Below are 16,854 nucleotides of genomic sequence, written 5' to 3'. Positions count from 1 at the left end.
AACGTCTTGTGAATGTGACTAAGAAATTTGGATTGGTTTTCAAAAATACCATTAAAATTATGTTATATATTCAGCATACGATAACCAGCCGTGCGTAGCAATTGAAAGTCTGGGCATTGCAAGATCATTACTTAGTAGACAAGTTTTTAAAAGTCGGTTTAAATCGGCAGGGTAGAAGAAATGTAAAATATTTCGGTGGTGTCTCACCTTAAGCATGTGAGCCTTTATAGCGGAAAGCACAAAACCCTAATTATGTTGATTTTGCTAGTTTCACATTATCCTCTCATCGATTAATGAAAAAAGTTAATCCAAAACTGGTAAACCAAATACAGCGATAATTCCTTTATACATTCGTGTAAGACGGTTCTGGCAAATAACTCATCGTGTCAGACCGTTTGTTTTAAGCTTGATTACAGCAAAAACAAATTGCAAAAACTGTCATTAAACTACATTTTCTGAAAATCTAGTTTTTCTCCTAAACTATGTATTGCACAATCAAATAATTTTGTAGGTATCTTCAGAGGTACATGTGGATACAGACAGTAAAATAAACGGTGAAAAGAATTAGCAGTAAATCAATAGTAAAATAATACCTAATGGCTGGCGCTGAAGCTACACCGTGTGAACTACGAACGTTGATTAACCAATAAACTGTATTGCATTTTATTTTGTGGAAATGTAACCGAGAAAAAGTTCAGAAAAGTTTGAAATAATGTCCAGAGTTTGTTGGATGTTGCTAAGTGCCTTCATTATGATCAGTATAGTTTGGGTTATTTCCACTCTGTTTTAAAAAAGCTAGTTTTTCACACATCTCAGTATTAATGATGGCATGTCTCCTGAACTATGTGTTGAACAATGATATAATTTTACAAGTACGTTCAGTGGTGTAAGTGGATGTTGTGTGAAAAAATTTCAAGGAATACAGTTGTCAGTAAAGAAGTAATGACATCAAACGTCACACCTTACGTTGAAGTTGTATTGCATGAATAATGAATATTCAGCAAGCGAATTTTTTTTTCCTTTCATTATTTTGTGGGTGATGTGTCTGAGAAATGGTTTCGCAAACGTTTGAAACTATGTGCAAAGTTTTTTGGACGTCATGGCAACGGCCTTGCCGCAGTGGATACACCGGTTCCCGTCAGATCACTGAAGTTAAGTGCTGTCGGGCGTGGCCAGCACTTGGATGGTTGACCATCCGGGAAACCATACGCTGTTGCCATTTTTAGGGGTGCTCTCAGCCTCTTGATACCAATTGAGGAGCTACTCGATCGAATAGTAGCGGCTCCTGTCAAAGAAAACCATCATAACGACCGGGAGAGCGGTGTGCTGACTACACGCCCGCATCCTCAGCTGAGGACGATACGGCGGTCGGAGTGCTTTTTGTTGGACGTCGCTAAGAATTATAATTCTAAAAATACTGGTTGTATACGGCTGGGTAAATTGTACGCCATGAGTCTCAAGACATAGCCTACACACAGTTTATTAACTTTAATAGTTGACTTACTGTGTTGAACCGCTAACGTAACGTTATATCTCTTAATAAGTAGTTTATGCGAGTACATTGAATTATTAAATTCGATAATTAATAGTATGAAATAATAAAAACAAAGTTATCGTTGCCCTAGGAAGCCGTTTTGTTGCCCTTAGAAGCCGTTAACTAGGCAACCTGGAACAGGGATTTTGTGACTGGGTGAAATATATGTAGGCTACAGCATCGCGGCTTAGGAATAGGATTGTTCCAACTAAACCACGTATTTGGAGCTGCTGGCTTATGCTCTTTACTCACGCAGGATAGATCGCCGCTGAGCTTATCAGTATACAACCGTTGCCGAAGTAAATACCAAATCGCAATCACAAGTTAATTCCTGCATCCGCAAATCTCAGCGAATCCAGAATCAGCCACTTTTCATTGGTTTCATGGGATTCATTTTCAATGAAGATATCCGCATAGTTACATAATATCGTAACTTTACCTTCGACTCAGTCACCTTATAGAACAGGTTATGCTTGGAAGTATGAAAAGAATCTGGACCAACTGCCAATAAATCACACACGCACGTACGCACACTGATCTTCCATTCTATTCCGGGTGTCCCTCGAGGAATGGTCAATATTCAGAGATTTGAAAGGAACGATCATTCGAAGCAAATACGTCGGGCAAACATGGCCTCTACAACGCATACCTCAAGAGTAATGGGCACCACTTCAGTTTCGTTAATGTGAAACAAATATTTTGCTTTTCATATTTTTGGTGGAGGCAGTATGGACAAAAACCACAAAAAGTTGTAAAGCAAACGTGGACTCTAATATGCAAAAGTTTTGAGCTATGAGCAGTTGTTCAGTAAAAGACGTATTTGTCACAATGGCGGAAAATGAGCAAGTGCTAGTTGCTGTTAAGATATGCACTTTAGAGCCCTTGTTTAATGTATATTTTGTCCTTGCTTTCGGCCATTCAACCACTTCTCTGAAAAGAGTTTGCTGTAGAAGAGATCTGTTTCGCAGTACCGAAAATGACGCGCTCATAAGCATACATTATACAGCCCGCGTTTACTAGACATTTTTGGTTCGAATGATCGCTGTTATATCTTGAATATACCTTCTGGACATCCTGTAGACACAAACTACAAGAAAATACCATTAGGTGAACTTATTAAATACAACGTCCGATGTAACGAGTCGTAGCTCTCACTGGAATATTTTCCTTTCAGCAATCCGAACTACTGCGTTATGTTTCAACATCCTTATTTTCACGATTCGTGATCGATCTTTACGCCAAATGTTCGTCCTGTAGCGTCTTTCAGTGACGCCTTTGGTAAGCGATTGCAGTATGCTTTCCCAGTCAGTAGGCAACGAAATTTAACGTCGGGCAGAGTATGAGGATTTTAGATATAAATATACACGATTTTTGCACCACTTAATCAACACTGGAAAGAAATAACCACAAACAAAGTATGTTTTCAAAAATGGCTCTGAGCATTATGGGACTTAACATCCAAGGTCATCAGTCCCCTAGAACTTAGAACTACTTAAACCTAACTAACCTAAGGACAGCACACAACACCCAGCCATCACGAGGCAGAGAAAATCCCTGACCCCGCCGGGAATCGAACCCGGGAACCCGGGCGTGGGAAGCGAGAACGCTACCGCACGACCAAAGTATGTTTTATTTTCATCTCACTCTTGCTTGGTACTCTTTGTCTAAGTTCGGCTTTGTTATGGAATGACTGAAAGTTTTGACTTGTTCGTCATTTAGCAACAGCAGAAAAGCTATTCACATGTATTCTACAGAGAGGTGAAACAAGATACCAGTTTCTGATGAAAGACACACTGTTTCTAAAGCACAAAAACAAAATACGGGTTGTGCAGCTACTGGCGTAGTATGTTTGCACGACGAAAACCAAAAACACAGACCTACTTGGAGTTGGCGCACAGTGGCAATACTTCAAATCTCGCATTTCCCTCGAGTGTGTCAGCGAAACAGAAACTTTTTTAATTACACTAATTGTTATAATCTACACATTAATACCGACAAAATATACATTTTTAAAAACCTGAAAAATTAGAGTTGTAAGAATATTTTTCCGTTTCGAAAAAAATGTTCGAGTGTAGGAAATTTTCTGTAATCAATAAGCTTCCAAACTAAATATTTTTAGAAGAAGCAAATTATTCTTTCAAAATTGTGGAAATGGAAGTTTCAACTGACTAGTAAATAGTCGAAGCCTACAAGTCGATACTTAGCCTGAAACTTTTCTCACGGGAGGGATACATCGGAAAAAATGCACTGCCAAACCTTTAGCTGCTAAGGCACACTACAAACATTTTTTAAAAAGGCCGTTGAAGTTACTAATTTTGGCATCACGAAGAACCGCTTGTAACAGCTGTCTGTACAATACTTCCTGACTGGCGCGCGAATTGGCGAATAACCAGACGCAGCCGTGACAGGAGAACGTAGCGCTGCGTAGCGCGAAGTCCAAAGTGCAGACACGCGAATTTACAACATTGGCACCAAAAATATTTTAAATAATTATACTTTGAATAACTTACAGTTCATATCGGAAGCTAAGCTGTTCGAGATGCAACTGTTCTACAAGTGACTAGCAGAGGAAAGAAAATCAAGGCAGTGTATTATGTTACATTACAGACGACTTTCAACAATGGGGTCTTTAATTTGGTGACATGGTAGCAGGGATCTTACAATAGTGTTTAAATAATATATATTTTACTGGCAATGAAACAGTTCCTTGTTTTTTCCTTGCATTCGTCACAAAACGACGACGTAACTACTGGGTAATGAAAAAAAAAAAACATTCTGCTTCCAGTACTTCACAGTAATTATTAATTTTATTTTGACAGAACCGGGATGGAGAAAGAATTGGCCGTCGCCATTGTTCTCCATTTACAGCGCCGCGTGCCAGGCATACTTGATCAAATTCGTAAAACGTGGTGATGCAAATTCACATTGCAAAAATGACTGGCGTTTAGTTGTTCTACTGGAAAGTAAACTGTCCGAAAACTTTCGAAAAATGTGCTGTTCAAATATCTTTTTTATCGAGAGGCTGAATCACACTACAGTTCCGAGTGGAATACGAATCATGATAACAGTATTTTCGTCGTCCTCCTATAGACAGAGGTGTATAGCCAGGCCAAGCGTCCAACAGAAGCAAAGAGTTAATTTCTGCAACAGGTAAGAAGACGTTTCGGCTGTAATATTGGTAATTATTCTCTTCCATTTTCATGATTTCGCTACGTCGATTACAAGACTTTTGCAACAAAACAATCTCTTTTTTTTTTAAATTTTTAACTCTAATTTGCGTTGAGGTTTGTCAAGACAGATATAAAGCTGCGGAAACATAATTTTCACTGTCACTGTTGCATACGAATGGGTCGTAGCATTCATCGACTGCACAAACGACTCTTGCTTTTTTTTTTATTTTTTGTCCGGAATGATGAAGTACAGTTTGCACGCAGTATCTGTACGGGACCTGACTGCCCCTATACAAGCATTTTAAGGGTTATAAGAAGCTTCATATTCACATCAGCTACGAATTTCTTTGTAATAGTACCTTCTAGTAAGTCCTCTATATGTTTACTTTAAGTAAACTTCGTAAGTTTGTGATTTACTTTTCTGTGTGCTTTCCTGAAACTATGTAACCAAAAGGCCATGTTTTGTAGATCTCCCTTACTAACGGCGCACAAAATATCACAAGTGATACTTAATTTTGCGAATAGTTTTTCTTTCATAATTTCATGAACTTCATTTCGCCACATATTCCATACATCGTGTAAATCTATCTTCCATTTATACAATTTACGTTCAGATTTTCCGAAACAAAACCGACTTAGCCTACTGCTTAACTTCAAGTGCTTTCTTCCTCCTTCGTTCAACCAAGCAGTTTACTGCCTTTTCTTTGTGACCGAAAGCTATTACTGTACATGTTTCCATTGTGCTAATAAGGTATTGTATTTTTATTCTCCACTTTGACTTGCACAAGAATCATCGTTAAAACCTCAGTTCAAGAAATCGTTACAATTGTTTCTTGTTTCTTCTAATGTTTACATGATTTCTCAAAAAATTTCGACATAATTCGAATGAATGTCTGAGAAAGTAACTGTTATATAACACATATGCAGGGCTTCAGGAAAATCAGGTGACTTCTGTTGCATACCACATTCTTCATATTTCACCTTTGCGAGGGTTAAAACGTTTCTGAATTCCACATAGCCGGCCAGTGTGGCCGAGCAGTTCTAGGCTCTTCAATCTGGAACCGCGCGACCATTACGGTCGCAGGTTCGAATGCTGCCTCGGGCATGGATGTGTGTGATGTCCTTAGGTTAGTTAGGTTTAAGTAGTACTGAATTATAGGGGACTGATGACATCAGATGTTAAGTTCCATAGTGATCAGAGCAATTTGAACCATTTTTTGAATTTCACATAACTATCAAACTCTGAAACCTCCATTAACACAAATGCTATTAGGTAGCACGGACGAAGAAAACACAAATATTAATCCAGTTTCATCTCCATTGTTAACATTTAGCGATACCACAAAAAGAACTGTTAATTATTATGCATGTTAATGAGCTGTGAATTCTAATGATTAGTAACTGTGAAAAACTGTGACAGACAAACTATCACTGAAAACTGAAATTTGCTTTAGAAATTACGACCGTAATCCGGGCGGAGGTTCGAGTGCTCCCTCGGGCATGGGTGTGTGTGTGTGTGTTTGTCCTTAGGATAATTTAGGTTAAATAGTGTGTAAGCTTAGGGACTGATGACCTTAGCAGTTAAGCCCCATAAGATTTCAGACACACAGTTACGACCTCGTGGTGCTGTGTTATCTGTTTACTGATGTACCGACAACCAAGAATATGCACCTGCTGTGTTGCGCATGCGCTGCCTACTACAACTACGGTACTAGCTTACAGATCACCAGCCACCTAACGAGCTATAAATTTGGCAATTACAAGCTTTTTTTTGAAAAGAGAAACATACTTTCAGTCTGTCTGAGCAGCTAAAATTTTGCCATTGTGTTCCTTTCTGATATTATTCTTGCATAAAAAATTTTAGGGCGGGTCTCTACATGTCGGAGTAGACCATTCTCTTGTGAGGCGTGTCAGTACAAGTATAGGTAAATATTTCCTCTATAGGAATTTTATGCAATACATGCTTTATGGACACGGTAATTTCACCATATTCCTTTAAATAAAATGTTTCTACTAGTATAGAATCCATTATTACAATCAATTATTACAGTCAATTATTACAACCTAATAATGAATAATTACGTTTAATCTGAAACGTCTTTAATAAAATTTTGACTATTTCTGGAACGTTCTAGTTGTACATTACATATTTCGTAGGTAGCATGAAAGAAAGATAAAGCGTTCTTTGAACTTTTAGTTCTTCCTTTTGTTTTTAATTACTTCTATTTTCTTGTAGAATAATTCTATAAAAATGTGGTGATGAGCTTTAATTGCTATATAAAGCCAGATATACGTTTTATGACTCACAACACATACCGAATAAAATAATACATGTGATCACGTGTATCACTTAATGCAGATACAACTTCGTATCGAGTGCTTCATTAACCACTGGTATCGACTACTGCAGTAATGGAAATATTCCTACAACACCAGTTACCTTTCAGAAAGCACCAATCTGCTGCCAACAACTAGTTGTTAGAATTATATTAATACCGTCAGCTGCTAACGGGCGTTGGTATATATCGACGGGGACAGGTGAAAATGTGTGCCCCGACCGGGACTCGAACCCGGGGTCTCCTACTTACATGACAGACGCTCTATCCATCTAAGCCACCGAGGGCACAAAGGATAGCGCTACTGCAGGGACTATGTCTCGCACGCCTCCCGCGAGACCCACATTCTGACCTTGTATGTCCACAAACTACATTCGTAGTGTCCCACCCCAACACACTCATTACTCGTGGAAGACATTCTTACCAAGTCCCGTAAGAGTTCGGGGAATATGTGTGCATCCGCACAGGAGGAGGAGGTCATGACCAGTGTGGCCAGAATTATATACTTATATGGATATGGTGTCTGTTCTTTCGGAGATGTCCAAAAACAGACGCTATATCCATATAAGTACATCTAGTTGTGTCAGAGCCTCGTCACTTCAAGAATGATAAATAACATGACATGTCTGCTCCAACTGCCGACTGAGGTGGTCCGTCACAACGGCTCCCCAGTACCTCGACAAACGACGTAGCCGAGGAGTCCAGCTGAGAAGATTCCGGCACTTCGCTCATCTGCTGCGCGCGACGTGCAAAGGCTGCGCGCTGGCCGATCATTACGCCGCATTAGGGCAGGCGCCCCCTTGCTTTCGCTTTGCTTCCGCTGTCAGCGCCGCCTAATTATGGCCTAGTTCATTAGCGGCGGGTCGCTCCCCCGGCACAGCGGCCGCGGCCACGGTAATTACCGTGCATCTTTAATCGCCGCACGTGCCAGCTTTGTCCGAGCCTCGCCGCCCCTCTGCTGTACCAGCGCTGTCCCCGTGAACCTGTCCTCAAGGCTGTACACGCGTTGGCAAGTGACAGATGGTCTCCCGATGTTCCACTGTCAGACGCTCGTGTTAGTACACATCTCAGGGCAATATGCTGAAAGCTTCGTCGCCTGGATGGAGGCGTTCCTTGTATGGCAATAAACTGTCGGCACATAATCCTCTCGCCATTAGAAATGCAACATCATGAAGATGAATTGCAACAAATATCAGTTTGACACAAAATGTACTGCGTGGAAAGATAAGTAAATCATTAGCATTTTTGTACTGTAGTGCATTGTCTCGGTTGATCTACATTTTATAGGGCGTTGGAGAGGGCAGTGAGTACATAATACTATGAAGAGACAAAAAACCTGGTACACCTGCCTAATGTCGTGTAGGGTCCCGGTGAGACGTACTGTAAGACGACGTGTCGTAGACTCGACTAATGTCTGAAGTAGTGCTGGAGGGAATTAACACTGTCAGGGCTGTCCTTAAACCCGTATAGTACGAGGGATTGGAAATCTCTTCTGAACCGCACATTGCAAGGCGTCCCACATATACTCAATAATGTTCACGTCTGGGGAGTTTGGTGGCCAGCGGAAGTGTTTAAACTCAGAGAGTGTTCCTGGAGCCACACTGTAGCAATTCTGGACGTGTGGGGTGTCGCATTTTCCTGCTGGAATTGCCAAAGTCCGTTGGAATTCACAATGGACATGAATGGATGCAGGTATTCAGACAGGATGCTTACGTACGTGTCACCTGTCAGAGTCGTATCTAGACGCATTAGGGGTCCCATATCACTTCAACTGCACACTCCCCCCACCATTACAGAGCCTCCGCCAGCTTGAACAGTCCCCAGCTGACATGCAGGGTCCATGGATTCATGAAGCTGTCTCCATACCCGTACACGTCCCTTCTTTCGATACAATTTGAAACGAGATTCGTCTGACCAGGCAACATATTTCCAGTCATCAACAGTGCAATGTTGATGTTGACGGGCTCAGGCGAGGCGTAAATCTTTGTGTGATGCAAACATCAAGGGTATCGATGATGTTTCGTTGAATGGCCCAGCATTGAAGTCTGCAGCAATTTGCGGAAGGGTTGCATATCTGTCACGTTCAACGATTGTCTACAATCTACATTGATCCCATTCGTGGAGGATTTTTTTCCGGGCGCAGACTTGATGTTTTACCAGATTCCTGATATTAATGGTACACTCGTGAAATGGTCGTACGCGAAAATCTCCTCTTAATCACTACTTCGTGGATGTTGTGTCCCATTGCTCGTGCGCCGACTATAACACTACGTTCAGCTCACTTAAATCTTGATAACCTGCCATTGTAGCACCAGCAACCGATTTAACAATTGGGCCAGACACTTATTATCTCATATAGGCGTTGCCGAACACAGCGTCCTATTCTGCCTGTCTCCATATCCTTGTCCTCGAATATGCATACCTATACCAGTGTCTCTGGCGATTCGGTGTATTTTGAATAGGAGCCCATATCCGTAAACCAACCGTTAGCATTTTACGAAGACGCTTTCATTACGGACGCGTAATGCGGCAACGTCTGCTGAGGGAAAGAGAAAAGTCTCAGAGTTGCTTCTTTTGTATCCAATAATGTAGACATATCTAAAAACAAAGACGATGAGACTTACCAAACAAAAGCGCTGGCAGGTCGATAGACACACAAACAAACACAAACATATGTTTGTGTTTGTGTTTGTGTTTGTTTGTGTGTCTATCGACCTGCCAGCGCTTTTGTTTGGTAAGTCTCATCGTCTTTGTGTTTAGATATATTTTTCCCACGTGGAATGTTTCCCTCTACTATATTCAATAATGTAGACAGCATCACGTGTAGTATGACTCCTGTAGACTCAACGGAAGATCAGCTGGCCTGAGTTCTGTTCGCTGCACTAGAAACTGAAGAAACACCACGTGGCATGGAGAATGTGTACCACAACATGCTTAGTAGGCACATTGTCTGTAACATCGGCGGTGGCCGTCATATCGAGTCGCTGTTGTAATGCATCAGTACCGTGCTGAACGTACAGTATGCTGGGTTCTTTTTTGTCGTGCAACATAAATGGTACGTTTCCGGGCTTGGGTTCCTATTCAAAGCATTATGTACTCACACCTCTCTACAAGCCCTTGAAGTGTGTAACGGGAATTTTCGAACAATCTATACATGACATGCAGCTGTAGAATATTTTAGAACAAACGAAAATTTGTAGAGACCGGAACTCGAACCCGCATTTCCCACTTGTCACGTGCAGTCGCCTTTGCGACTCCGGCTTTCCGAGCGCGCTTCCACTAGTGGCCCAGACTTCCGTTTGTGCCCTTGTCTACATTTACTATTGCTCGTACTATAGTACCGTGATTCCTGCCCAGGTTGATTTTGTTTTTCGATCATCATATTGAACTTCTCTGGCTCCAACGAGCGATATTGGTCCTGTGGCGTACGTCACAGCACGTGACACTACAGGTCTTAAGAGCTGCTGCGACCGTGTATGGCGGGCAGCGCGTTACTATTTGAGCCCATTTTAATACTTCACAGCTGGGCGTTTGGACAGATTCACGCTATGGATAACATATGACCAAATTACTGGCTGTATTGGCTACCTTCTCGTTGATACACTGATTTCCCATCTGTACCTGGACGTAGCCGATCGTTCGCGATGTCACACAAGGTGACTGGTGTGACGTCACAGGTTTGTTGCGGAGTCCTATTTTCTGTGGGCCCCGGCACTGCTATGGCGTGAAGCACTGTAATCTAATGCATCGCCTTTGTTGTACTGTACGGTGAGAAGTAATGGTGCTTCGGACGTACATACGTTCCGAAAAAAAGTTGCTTCGGTCCATATAGTACGACACGGACACTGCACTCGAGTACAGTATTTCATATCATAGCAGAGTAATATGACGATAGAAAAACAGTGTCTCGGCCTGTGTGGGAATCACGATAGTACAGTGCGAGCACTTGCAAACAGCTGAAGTTGTTAAGCGACAAGTGAGAGATCCGGTTTCGAGTCCTGATCCGACACAAGTTTTCACTTGTTCTGAAATACTGTATAGTTGACGCGGAACAATAATCTCAGTTTGCGAATCTTTCTTGATCAGTACTGCAGCACAACCTCACTTAAGAGTAGGAGTAATGGCATCTACATCCTGTGTGTGAGGGAATATTTCGTAGCGGGTTTCCCGCTCACAAATCGCATTTGAATGTTTGTATGTAAGAACACTTTATTGTTTCTCGTGTAAGAAGAAGAAGAAGAAGAAGCGCCTATCGGCATGTGTCGGGTTTCGACAATGGCATCATCGCGGCTTGTTGAGACTGTTGTTTATACTGCAGCGATATTGCTGCTTCCGGTGGTCGGATCCCACGGCTGTAATGTGAAAATGGAATTCTTTGAGTTCAGGACGATCACGCTCAACGTCCTGTAGAATGTCAAAGATTCTGTGTGACTAGCGCCCGAGAGGGCAGACTTGTTGTTCGGTCGTACGTTCAGGACAGTATACAGGGTGTTAAGGTAGTGAATACAGGAGGTAGTGAAAATAGAAACAAATATATGTAGTTATCGTATATATTGTCCCTAGTGGCAATCTCTAATGCTGGGGACGATGTAGACTGAGGGTAGTTCAGCACGCTAACTGCGGCAGTGGCATTCACAGGAACTGTTAGAATGCGTGATCATTGGCCTGAATACACTCTGGACATTGCCGGATCATTGATTGTCAAGTCCGTTCGAAGATAACTGGCATATCCACAGTGGTACCAGCAGCGATGGCAGTTCTGGTGACGAAGTCTTCTTTTTCACAGCGGTTTCATACACCAGCTGCTTCATAAACCATCAGAGGAAGAACTCCAGACACATGAGGTCAGGTGTCATGGGTGGTCAGGCTACAGGACCATCTCAGATGATCCATCGATTCCCGGAGGTGACAAATGATTCCTACATCAATGCTGAAATGGGCTGGCATACCATCGTGTTGGAAGTAAATCCTATGTGTAAATTGAAGTAGATACTTCATGCGAGTTAGTATGGGCAGAGGTCATTGTTGGCAACCGGAATAAAATAATAACTGGATCCTTTTACCGACCTCCCAGTTCAGATGATACAGTTGCTGAAAGGTGGAAAGAAAACTTGAGTTTGATTTCAAACACGTTCCCGACTCATGCGATAATAGTTGGTGGTGACTTTAATTTACCCTCCATATGTTGTCGAAAATACATGTTTAACTCCGGAGGTACGCATAAAATATCATCCGAAATTGTGCTAAACGCATTCTCTGAAAATTATTTCGAGCACTTAGTACATGAGCCCACGCGAATAGTAAACGGTTGTGAAAACACATTTGACCTCTTAGCAACAAATAATCCTGCGTTAATAACGAGCATCAAAACCGATATAGGGATTAATGAACACAGGGTTGTCGGAGTGAGACTACATATTGTAATCCCCAAATCCTCGAAAAATATACCTATTACAAAGAAAAAAACAGATAAAAATTCACTTTACGCCTTCTTGAGAGACAATCTCCACCCATTCCAAATTAATAATTAGTATCGGCAGCAATTGAGAGGTTTATACCAAATAAACTAACAAACGACGGATCTGATCCTCTTTGGTACACTAAACTGTTGCAGAATCAACGAAACAAACATGCCAAATTTAAACAGACGCAAAATCCCCAATATTGGCGTTCCTTTACAGAAGCTCGAAACTTAGCGAAGAGTTAAATACGAGACGCCTATAACAGTTTCCACAACGAAACTTTGACTCGAAACCTGGCAGAAAATCCCAAGAGATTCTGGTCATATGCGAAGTATGTTAGCGGCAAGAAACAATCAATGACTTCTCTGCCCAATAACAATGGAGATACTCTCGAAGACAGTGCTGCCAAAGCAGATTTTCTAAACACAACCTTCCGAAATGCCTTCACAAGAGAAGACGAAATAAATATTCCAGAATTCGAATCGAGAACAGCTGCCAAGATGAGTAACGTAGAAGTAAATATTTTCGGAGTAGTGAAGTAACGCAAATCACTTAATAAAAGCAAGTCTCCTGGTCCAGACAGTGTACCAATTAGGTTCCTTTCGGAGTATGCTAATGCATTAGCTCCATATTTAACAATCATTTACAACGTTCGCTCGACGAAAGATCCGTACCCAAAGACTGGAAAGTTGCACAGGTCACACCAATATTCAAGAAAGGTAGTAGGAGTAATCCACTAAATTACAGGCCCATATCGTTAACGTCGATATGCAGGAGGATTTTAGAACATACATTGTGTCAAACATTACAAATTACCTCGAAGAAAATGCTCTATTGACACACAGTCAACATGGGTTTAGAATACATCGTTCCTGTGAAACACAACTAGCTCTTTTTCACATGAAGTGCTGAGTGCTATTGACAAGGGATTTCAGATCGATTCCGTATTCCTGGATTTCCGGAAGGCTTTTGACACTGTACCACACAAGCGGCTCGCAGTAAAATGGCGTACGTATGGAATATCGTCTCAGTTATGTGACTGGATTTGCGATTTCCTGTCAGAGAGGTCACAGTTAGTAGTAATTGACGGAAAGTCATCGAGCAAAACAGAAGTGATTTCAAGCGTTCTCCAAAGTAGTGTTATAGGCCCTTTGCTGTTCCTTATCTATATAAACGATTTGGGTGACAGTCTGAGCCGCCGTCTTCGGTTGTTTGCAGATGACGCTTTCGTTTACAGACTAATAAAGTCATCAGAAGATCACAACAAACTGCAAAACAAATTAGAAAAGATATCTGAATGGTGCGAAAAGTGGCAGTTGACCCTAAATAACGAAAAGTGGGACGTCATCTACATGAGAGCTAAAAGGAACTCGTTAAACTTCGGTTACACGATAAATCAGTCTAATCTAAAAGCCTTAAATTCAACTAAATAGCTAGGTATTACAATTACGAACCACGTAAACTGGAAAGAACACACAGAAAATGTTGTGGGGAAGGCTAACCAAAGGCGGCGTTTTATTGGCAAGACACTTAGAAAGTGTAACAGCCCTACTAAGGAGACTGCCTACACTACGCTTGTCCGTCCTCTTTTAGAATACTGCTGCGCTGTGTAGGATCCTTATCAGGTAGGATTGACGGAGTACACCAAAAAAGCTCAAAGAAAGGCAGCACGTTTTGTATTATCGCGAAATATGGGAGACAGTGTCACAGAAATAATACAAGATTTGGGCTGGAAATCATTAAAAGAAAGGCGTTTTCCATTGCGACGGAATCTTCTCACGAAATTCCGATCACCAACTTCCTCCTCCAAATGCGAAAATATTTTGTTCACACCGACCTACATAGGGCGGAACGATCATCATGATAAAATAAGGGAAATCAGAGCTGATACAGAAAGATATAGGTGTTCATTCTTTCCGCGCGCTGTACGAGATTGGAAAAGTAGAGAATTGTGAAGGTGGTTCGATGAACCCTCTGCCAGGCACTTAAATGTGATTTGCAGAGAATCCATGTAGATGTAGGTGTAGATGTGACCTACAGAGGTACGTCCTGCAGCAGTTCTGGCAACACATGTTCCACAAAGATTTGAGATCCCCGGCCGTCGAGATGGAATGGAAAAAATGTATGGTCCAATCAAACTATCACTGATAATGCCAGCCCACACATTGACACCGAATTGCTGGTGGTGATCAGAGGTCGATTTGCCCGTGGATTCACACATGCCCAAACATGCGAACTGTTGATAGTCAAACAGCATTCACGGGTTAACAAAGCCACTTCGGTGTACAGGACCTTGGCCGAAAATAAGAGGTGTAGGGCAGTCTGTTGGAAAAACCTTTGTGCGAATCGCACCCTTTGGACAAATCTTAAGGTGTTAATGCTGCCACGTGCTGAATACGGGAAAGAGGAAGCCAGAAAAGACTACGTATGGCGCAAGGATGTGTTCCATACTTAGTGTACTTGTAGACGGAGTGTCTTCAAAAAGTCTCAGAATCTCGTATTCTGTTTCGAGTGTTCTCATTGTTCGATTCCGACCTGTACCATGGATACTTTCACGACAGTGCCTGTTACAAGTAGTAGGCGATACATACGTCCGAATGTCTGGTGTCGTGGAACCCGTCGGGTGGGAAGGCCCTGAAGATACTCTCTCGCAGCAGCTCGTCCATTTCCCTTCACAGTTTAGTGCTGTTTTCACAAAGTGGTAATGATTGCCGCTGGATCGGTGTCTATACAAGGAAGTCACTTTTATTCTACAAGGCGGTGATTCTCGCGAATGAATCGGTGTGTTTCCAAGCATACCTCAGGGCCAAACATCCGTACACAGAGCAGTTTTCAGTGTCCGTACACAGTCCAAGCCAGGGACACACGTACGAGAGATTACTGCAGCACCAGTGGCAATATGTTCCATAACATTACAAGTTGACTTCAGAGACCTGAATGTATAGTTTCGGAACATCTTGTAGGTAGCTCTGAATATGAGCTTGTTTGCAGGAAGACAGGTAGGGACGCGGGCAGTGCAACGCCATTTCGCGCACCATGGGCGCACGCTTAGCGTCGCGATGGTTCCATTAGTATCTGGATCATCCGAAGAGAACACACGCTGCCAGATTTCATTTGTCATCGTCATACAAGCCCCTGCGTCTAGCGTGATAGTTCTGCTGTGTCAAGTTCAAACCGCCGGCCGCTGTGGTCGAGCGGTTCTAGGTGTTTCAGTCCGGAACCACGCGGCTCCTGCGGACACAGGTTCGAATCCTGCCACGGGCATGGATGTGTGTGATGTCCTTAGGTTAGTTAGGTTTCAGAAATTCTATGTCTAGGGGACTGATAACCTCAGATATTAAGTCCCATAGGGCTTAGAGCCATTTGAACCATTTTTCAAGTCAAACAGCACATTTTTGTGTCTTACTGAAATTTGCACACTTAAACATGTTAATATCCAAGGCAATGAAAAAAATAAGTTTGTAACAGTTTTCTAATATATGGTTTATAAAAGTCTTACAGATTTCATGCCGGCCGTGGTGGCCGAGCGGTTCTAGGCGCTACAGCCTGGAACCGCGCAACTGCTACGGTCGCAGGTTCGAATCCTGCTTCGGGCGTGGATGCGTGTGATGTCCTTAGGTTAGTTAGGTTTAAGTAGTTCTATGTTCTAGGGGACTGATGACCTCAGAAGATAAGTCCCATAGTGCTCAGAGCCATTTGAACCATTTGAACAGATTTCATGATACGCTAGTTGTCGGGAGTGAGCTATAGCGTGTGATAAGTCTTATTTGAAAAAGACGACAGACAATACAGGCTTCTTCGTGTATCCTGCCAACATAAATTTTGGACTTGGTTTACTAGTTTCGTGGTTGACAAGTTAGGTTTAACACACCTTATGTGATGCGGGGTGATCGTGGGTCGCGAGTTAGTGTTAACCGGGCTTGTGTAATTATTTATTTACGAAGAATATCAAGTGGCTGTAAGGAACAAGAGCTAATGATTTCGGTTGTGAGTTCGATTGACGATATCGGCCTGGGATCCGTAACCTCCGTTGTGTAAAGCTAATGAGCCAAGAAGAACACTCAGAGTGAACTGAGTTGTTCATATTTTGTTGGTGTGTGGTACGTTCGAAGAAGACACAGTAGTGGCAGTTTTTGGTTGTGCATTGGAGGACTTTGGTCCTCGAGCGACGTAATGATTCAGGAGTATTTATTTTAGCTGATAGACCGTGGCATTGGAGAACGGAAGGTTATTTTGTTCCTACAGCGATGATCAGCCTGTGACTTCGTGAAGATATTGGTCTGATGTAGTTAAAAAGAGACCACGACTTTTAAAGGTGACTATCACAAAAGGCGCATGTACATCAAAGCTTT

At 42.1% G+C, this 16,854-nt stretch overlaps 1 pseudogene; it reads left to right on the top strand.

The window, feature by feature from the left end:
• Positions 1-1,101: 1,101 nt before the first annotated feature.
• Positions 1,102-1,219, top strand: LOC126103128 (5S ribosomal RNA; annotated as a pseudogene).
• Positions 1,220-16,854: the final 15,635 nt, after the last annotated feature.

This window comes from Schistocerca cancellata, chromosome 1, assembly GCF_023864275.1.
Source record: "Schistocerca cancellata isolate TAMUIC-IGC-003103 chromosome 1, iqSchCanc2.1, whole genome shotgun sequence".
In the NCBI taxonomy this organism is placed as follows: Eukaryota; Metazoa; Arthropoda; class Insecta; order Orthoptera; family Acrididae; genus Schistocerca; species Schistocerca cancellata.
Note: the sequence above shows the minus strand (reverse complement) of the source record. Positions and strands in the feature narration are given on the sequence as shown.